The sequence below is a fragment of the Elephantulus edwardii genome, unplaced genomic scaffold (genome assembly GCF_000299155.1).
Source record: "Elephantulus edwardii isolate Elephantulus edwardi_28Jun2011 unplaced genomic scaffold, EleEdw1.0 scaffold00003, whole genome shotgun sequence".
Classification (NCBI taxonomy): Eukaryota; Metazoa; Chordata; class Mammalia; order Macroscelidea; family Macroscelididae; genus Elephantulus; species Elephantulus edwardii.
The window spans coordinates 38,770,137-38,777,361 of record NW_006399753.1 but is presented as its reverse complement, the minus strand read 5'-3'; the positions used below and the strand labels follow the sequence as shown (position 1 = coordinate 38,777,361).

Below are 7,225 nucleotides of genomic sequence, written 5' to 3'. Positions count from 1 at the left end.
AAAAAAAAAACACAACCCAAGTTTCTATACAGTACTTTGACTTAAATCCAAAAGCACTCATTAAGACTCTAATCTTCTAAAAAAAAAAGACTCTGATTTTCTGTTCTTGGTAAACAATATCATGGTAAACTTGGATGACTTCCCCCCACTGGAGTTTACCTGGGAGTAGACATTTCAATTTTTTATTTAAAAGAGGGCAGGTTTGGCACTTTTATACTGATTACACCAATGTTAATATTCCTTGGGATATCAGAAAGATTCATTCCTATTCTTTACAGCTGATACAGCATGGGCTAGAGCTCCTGCTAAGCCAGCCTGCAACTTCTGCAGTTTATTTTGTGCATCAATTTGTGTAACAATTGCACTCACATTGGTCTCTCATACCATTCCCCCATTACCATTACTGAAAGAACATTGTGAACCTTGTCTACATGGAAATTGAAATCCAGTTCACTGACATCTTCAAAATACATGAAGAATGTTTCCACAAATACTTGGATTAGATCTAAAATGCCAAGTGTACTTTCTGAAGAATCTACACAGAAGACAAAATAAATATGCAAAATTTCTGTAAATCAGTTTGTTGTCAAAGCCTCCTATTAACAATCTTCCTTCTAGGAAATTACAAACATTTTCATCTCTCTTAGGTATCAAATGCAATGTCTCCCTGATAATTTGCTATTGTGTATCTCCACTGCAAGGCTGGTAAAATTTGGAGAACCACTGTTTCCTATGGTTGTTGAAGATGAGGACCACCTTGATCATGACTGGGCAGGTGGGCGCAGGGAGCCAGAGTGGGGCAGGTGCCACTTGGGGCACCTTGTCTTGGGGATCTTGCCAGTGATCCTTCCCTACCACCAACTTCCAGCCGTTGGAGCTCACTGTTTCCTGACCGCTGGGCAGGGCTGGTTTGGGCAAGGTGAGGAAAAAATGTATTTTATGTATTGAACACTAATGATAAAAGGCCAGAAAAGTGATAACATACTTTTTAAATACCATACATGATACAAGCAAAAGATTATTAAAAAGACAGAGAAGAAGAATTAAAATGGTTATGAGAAAAAGCTCTAAAACTTGCTCTAAAATGTGGAGACCTTAACCCAAGTAAAGAAATCATGAAATAAGAGAGTTGAACAGAAGATTTTAAAAGGTGACTTAGAAGACAAAGCAAAATCATTAAAATGAAAGGTTAGAAACAGTGAGATTGCATCAAGGGAGGGCAGGGTTCAGAATTGTTGCTCAGAGGGTTGCTGTGAGTCCTAGTGGACTCCAGAATGCATAACAACACAACAATAACAAGGAAAAGACAGACAATCCAGTCAGAAATGGCAGAAGATATGAAAATATAATTGACCAAAGGAGACATCCATTTGCTCAAGAAATATATGAAGAAATGCTCAAAATCATAAGCTCTCAGAAAGAAGTAAACCAAAACGATGAGGTATCATTTCACTCCAGCAAGAATAGCAAAATTCAGTAAGACAGCCAGCTACAAATACTGACAAAGGTATGGAGAGAACTGAATTCTCCTCCACAGCAGGTGGGAATGTAAAATCATGCAACCACAATGGAAAGAAGTTTCATAATTCCTTAAAAAGTTGGAAATAGAAATACCATTTGATATAGAAACTCTACTGTTGTTGTTAGGTGCCTTAAAGTTGAATATAACTTATAGCGACCCTATGAACAACAGATCCGAGCCCTGTCCTATCCTGTGCCATCTTCATCATTTCTGACATTGATGAATTCTTCTCATTCAGAGTCTTGCTCTCTCTCATTGACCTTTCCCCTTTCCAAGCATGATGTCCTTTTGCAAGGAATAGCCTGTCCTAGTAACATACCCAAATTATATGAGAAGAAGCTCCGCCGTCCTTGCTTCTAAAGAACACTCTGGTTATACTTTTTTCAACACATACCTGCTTGCTCTTTTGGAAATCCTTGGAATGTCTAATACTCTTCTCTAACACCTTTCCTTTTGTCATCCTTACTCATATTGTACAGCTTGAAACAGGTATACCTTAGTCTCCAAACTGACGTCACTGCTTCTCACTAATTTGGAGAGGTCCCTAATCTCCTGACTGCTGGTACAAAGGGTGTTAATTGTGGACTAGAGTAAAATGAAATTATTGACAATTTCAATAATTTCTCCATCTATCATAAGATTTCTTATTGGTCCAGTGTAAGGGTTTTTTGTCTTCTTTTTGCTAAGATGAAATCTGTAATTAAGTATTCTCTGATTCCCATTCCTCTCAATGTTAGTCATCGTTTGTTACGATCCATATAGTCAAATGTCTTTATATAATCTACTAGTAGATTTCAAAGAAATAACAATTACAACATGGACATATATATGCACATCTGTGTTCATTTCAGCATTATTTGTAATAGCAAAAAAATAGAAACAATATATGTGCCTATTAACAGACAAATGGATAAAGAAGCTATGCTATATGCATCAGTAGACTACTATCAAGCACCAAAATGCAATAAAGAATTCAATAAATACTGTGTACTATGGATAAACCTAGAGAGCATTGTTCTAGGTAAAATACATCAGTCACAAAAGGTAAATATTATATTGTTATTGTTGTTGTTGTTAGATGTCATCTAGTCGAGACTCAAAAGATCTGAAAGCTGTTCTATCCTCCATCATCCTCATGCGTCCTGACACACAGAGCCCATTGCAACAGCCACTGTATCAATCCACCTGTTTGAGGGTCTTCCTTTCCTTTGCCAATCCTCCACCTGTCCCAACATCATGTCCTTCTCCAAGGAATAGTCCCTCCTAGAAACATGTCCAAAGTATGAGGTGAAGCCTCATCATTGTTGCTTCCAGAAAGCACTCTGGCTGCACCCTCTCCAAAACATATCTATCTGTTCACTCTCTTGACTATCCATGGGATGATCAGTGCTCTTCTCCAACACCACAGCTCAAAGGCATCAATTCTTTTTCTGTCCTTCTTATTCATTGTCCAGGTCTCAGATGTATAGCTAGTAATTGGATAGCTAGCCATAGCCTAAATCATATGTACCTTAATCCTCAAACTGACAGGACTACTCAATACTTTGCAAAGTTCCCTAACTGCAGATTTTCCCAATGCAATGTATCTCCTTATTTCCTGACTGCTTATACCCAATATATTTTTTTTAATTTTATGTTAGTTTGCTTACAAAATTCATATACATTGTGTTTCACACTATTCTTCTTTCACACTGTATACATAGTATTATTGTTGAATGGTTACTAGGAATGGAAAAGGGACTGAAAAATAGTAGATATACAATATTGTTATTACAGTGTGCAATCAAGTTAGAACCAACCCATAGCTGGCTCTCCAGTGGATTTTCAGATACAATTAATCGCAAGAGAGATTGCTTATCCTTCTCTTACAGAGAAGCTGGTGGATTTGAACCCTGTACCTTCAGGATTGCAGCATAGCTATGTACTAGGCCACCAGAGCTGCTAAATAGACAATAGCTATATATTAATATAGGTTAAGGGAAAGGCAATAGACAATTTGGGATGATCAGTACAACATCACTATGAATAGTGAAGTCACAGATAGCTAGAGATGCGTTAGTGGAAATCAGAATTGGCAAAATGTTGAATGGCAAAATATGCAATGATGATATACCACACGTCCCCATGCTGACCTCTACGGTTCCTGCCATCACTGGGAGGCTGTGGTTGTGTGGAATGGGGGTAGGAAGGCCTAGTGCACATGTTGTTTTAGCCAAAGATTGTTGTAGAACAACAAAGAGCAGAGTGTGAAGAAAAATGTGCAAGGCAGAATGATGTAGTTTCTTATGTCAATAAAATATAAACTGCTCAACCTTCACCATATAACAAATGAAAGAAAAATATAAGGAAAATATAGTCACAGATATTGAAAGTAATTACATGAAACTTTACTTTTCAAGGAATCAGACAACCACAAGGCATGCTGATACCTTCTCTTTCTTTGTTCTATGCACTTGGCGGTAGGTCCAGGTTACTCTTGGAGCGACTACATATTAGAGGAGTTTGGAGTTAAGTGCATCCTGCTGCACACACTTAACACATTTAATTCATTTTAGTAATCTGGTGTCATCGTCCTCAAGGAGTTGCATTGCTCACCCAAAGGCAGCACCTCTGGTGGTTTGCATCCACCAGCAGCTCCCCAAAAGAAAGATGGACAATCTCCTCCCATGTGATTTACAGCCTTCAAAAACTTGCTGGAGAGTCAACCATGAGTTGAGCTGGTTGTAATACAACGGCAATGAGTATTGTGAACTAATTTTGTCTCTGTAATGTAAGAAATACCACTATGTTCAGGTATATATTTCCTAGTGGCAAGAAACTCCACTGCAATTCCAAAGGCATGCAGTTTGAAGCAACCAGCTGCTCTGTGGAAGAAGGATGGGCAATTTTCTGTGATTTATTGCCTCTGAAAACCCACTGAAGGACCCACTGAAGGGTCAGCTATGGGTTGATTCTGACTCAATGGCACACAAAAACAATATTGTGTTGTTGTTATGTTCTGTTGAGTTGACTATGGCTCATAGTGACCCGATGTACAGCAGCTCTGAACTCTACTCTATCCTGAGCCAGTCTCTGACATACCTACCTTCATTACCCCAGTATTGTGTCAATCTATCTCATCCAGGTCTTTCCCCTCCTGTGCTGTCCCTCCACCCTGCCAAGAGTGATGCCCTTCTCCCAGGAATTGTCCCTCCTGGCAACATGCCCAAATTATGTGAGACAGAGCCTCAAAATCCTTGCCTCCAAGGAACAGGTTGGTTCCACTCTCTCCAAATAGACATGTTAGTTCTCTTGGCAGTGCATGGCACATTCAGTTCTTTTCTCCAGCCACAACTCAGTTCTTCTTCTGTCATCTATGGTCATTGTTCAGCTCTTTGATGCTTAACAAGTAATTGTGAAGACCATGGTCTGGATAGGGGCACTTTAGTATCTAGACTGACACTGCTGCTTTTTAGCACTCTGGAGAGGTCCCTGACAGCAGATTTTCCTAATGCAATTTGTCTTATGATTTCCTGACTGCTAGTGCCAAGCGTGTTGATTATGGAACCAAGCAAGCTAAAATGTTTAATAATTTAAATCTCTTCTCCATCTATCATGATGCTGCCAATTGACCCAGTAGTGAGAATCTTCATTTTCTTGATGTTGAGCTTCAATTCATATTGCAGACTACAGTCTTCGACCCTCTGCAGCAAATGCTTCAGGTCCTTCTTAGTTGAGGAAAGTAAGGGTTTGTGTCATCTGCATAATGCAGGTTATTGATGAGTCTTCCTCCAATCATGATGTCACATTCTTCCTCATAAAGTCCAGGGTTGAGCAGAAGATTCCAAAGGGCAGCTCAAGAAAACAAAGTACTATAATGAAATGTGCAAAGAGCTGGAGTCAGAAAATCAAAAGGGAAAAGATTGTGCAGCATTTCTTAAGCTGAAGGAATTAAAGAACAAATTCAACCCTCGAGATGCAATATTTAAGGATGCTGTTGTTAGAATATTGAATGATCCAGGAGGCATCAAAAAAAGATAGAAGTAGTACATAGAGTCACTGTACCAGGAAGAATTGGCTGTCACAGAAATATTTTATGAAACAACATATGACAAAGAGGCAATGGTGATGAAAGAGGAAGTTCAAGCTGCTCTGAAGGAATGGAATGGGGAAATCAAGGCCCTAGAAATTAATAGAATAATACCAACTAACATATTTAAACAAACAGATACTGACCTGGATATGTGAAGATAATCTGAAAATGACTAGACTAATACATTAACAGAAAACTACCAGAAGTACAGGATGGGTTTTGAAGAGACTGTAGCATTAGTGATATCATTGCAAATGTCAGATGGATCTTGCCTGAAAGCAGAAAGTACCAGAGGAATGTCTGTGTTTCATTGACTATACAAAAGAATTTGTTTGTGTGGATCACAAAAAAATTGTGGCTAAACTTGAGAAGAATGAGAATCCCAGAACATCTGCAAGAAAACACTGCATGCTTCAAAATCAAGAAAGGAGTGTATCATGGATGCATCCTGCCTTCGTACCTTTTCAACAAATATATATATATATATATATATATATATATATACACACACATACATACATACTATAAGCTTAGTCAGAAAGTAGCTTAAATTTCAGAAATTTTACCATATTAGTTGCAAGAATTTCAAGGTGAACTTAAGAAATAATCATGGAACAAGTGATATTATTGCTGATGTCAAAGGGATCTTCACTGAAAGTACAGAATACCGTATTGTATTTACCATGTGAAGACATTTTAGAGATAACAATAAATTATAGATAATATTGAAAAGAATGAGAATTTCAGAACATTTAATTATGTTCATGTAAAAAAAGTCAAGAAGTAGTTGTCTCAAATAAAACAAATGGATACTGCATGTTTTAAAATCAGGAAAGTTTGACATAAGTCTATATCATTTTACCATGTTCGTTACATATTTATACTGCACAAACTACCTGAGAAGAATGTCAAATGCACCATGAACTGCCAGAATCCCAACAAATCTCTCTGGTATGAAGTGCAGTTAGAGTTCTTGTTACAGCTTAAGATGGTGAGACTTTGCTTCACATACTTTGGGTATTTTGTCAGAAGAGCTCAATCGCTCAAGAAGGAAATCATGCTTGGATAAATGGAGGGTCGGGAAGGAGTTGAAGACTCTCGTTACGGTGGATTAGTGCAATAACTGCAATGATGGGCTTAAGCATAACAAGAATTGTAAAGATGGCACAGGGTCAGGAGTGGTTTGTTTTCCTGTCCATAAAGGGACTGTGAATCAGAGCTGACTCGACAGTACCTCACAGGACAAAAAGGTTGTGTGCTATTGAGTTGGAATCGACCCATAGCTGATTTTCCAGCTGGTTTTCAGATGCAGTAAATCACATAGGAGGATTTTTTTTATTTCCCCACAAAGCAGCTGTTGGATTTTAACTACATACCTTTGGAATTGCAACACTTGTATACATACATAATTAATGCACTTTGCATCAGCACTCAGGAGTTCAGGAGACAGAAGTATTGCATTGAGAAAGTCTGTGATCAGAGATCTGTTCAAATTACTGAGACTCAATGGAGTCAGTTTAAAGAGTAAGGAATGCTTGATACAGGCCATGATCTTTCCCATCACATGCTTTGCTGTTGAGCGCTGGACAATGAATAAGGATAATAGAAGAAGAATTGATGCATTTCAACTA

At 38.2% G+C, this 7,225-nt stretch overlaps 1 pseudogene; it reads right to left on the bottom strand.

The window, feature by feature from the left end:
• Positions 1-182: 182 nt before the first annotated feature.
• On the bottom strand, positions 183-765 carry LOC102855808 (annotated as a pseudogene).
• Positions 766-7,225: the final 6,460 nt, after the last annotated feature.